Genomic DNA, 845 nt, shown 5'->3' on the forward strand with positions numbered 1-845 from the left:
TTTGGGCCACTGCCACAACCCACAATGGTCCATGCCCTAGCCGATCAACGGATTGGCTATCGTTGTTCCACATTTAACTAAGATGCATCATTGGCCCCCATTTCACTTTTTTCTTGATAATTTCAAAAACTCTTTGACTCTTTTTTCAAAAATTTTTTCATCTTTCCCTCGTGATACATGTTTTTTATTAGTTTCTCACCCATATTCAACCTTGGATGGTTTGATAGGGTTCAGGCACAGTAGGACTCTCAACCTCTCTGGTTCTCCTTTCCTAGGGACTTGGGCTTGGTCCACCACTGAGGACACTTTTGTAAACTACAATTTAGATGCCATGGGCACCCGATTCTCAAGTTGGGCTCTTTCTAGTTCGCTTGTTATTACTAAGGGAATCTTGGTAAGTTTTTTTTTTTTCTGTATATTGATATGCTTAAATTCATTAGGTAATCCTACTTGACCTGGGGTCATGATACTAGCATCAATCAAGTGATGTGAAATGGGGTCTAGATGGACAATGAGCATGCATCACCAAAGTCGAGGCATGTCAAGAGCTTTACCATCAATGATCACGATGCTATCATTGTTGGGGACTCATTTTTGGGCCAACCACGATCGATGAGATCATGAGGGGTAATTTTCAGCACCTTACTATAGAGCATAATGGGTGGGGGTTTAAAGGGGGAGACAATGCATGACACCCAGGCAGGCGTGCCCTTGGCCTAATGGCTTACAACACAACTTGCATTCAAAGACTCAATGGTTCATGAGATTCTACAATTCACACCATGTATCACATTTTAGTACATTCTTCATTGATGCGAGAGTTAAGATATCCATTGTTGAGAGTT

The 845-nt window shown here is 41.5% G+C and overlaps 1 non-coding gene across 1 annotated transcript; it reads right to left on the reverse strand.

The window, feature by feature from the left end:
• Positions 1–689: 689 nt before the first annotated feature.
• LOC149519451 (5.8S ribosomal RNA) lies at positions 690–845 on the reverse strand. Its single transcript, XR_016341261.1, has one exon. It is a non-coding gene; the product is annotated as a 5.8S ribosomal RNA (ribosomal RNA).

The sequence above is a fragment of the Durio zibethinus genome, chromosome 3 (genome assembly GCF_047325235.1).
Source record: "Durio zibethinus cultivar Kanyao isolate XHJ-2024 chromosome 3, ASM4732523v1, whole genome shotgun sequence".
Taxonomy (NCBI): domain Eukaryota; kingdom Viridiplantae; phylum Streptophyta; class Magnoliopsida; order Malvales; family Malvaceae; genus Durio; species Durio zibethinus.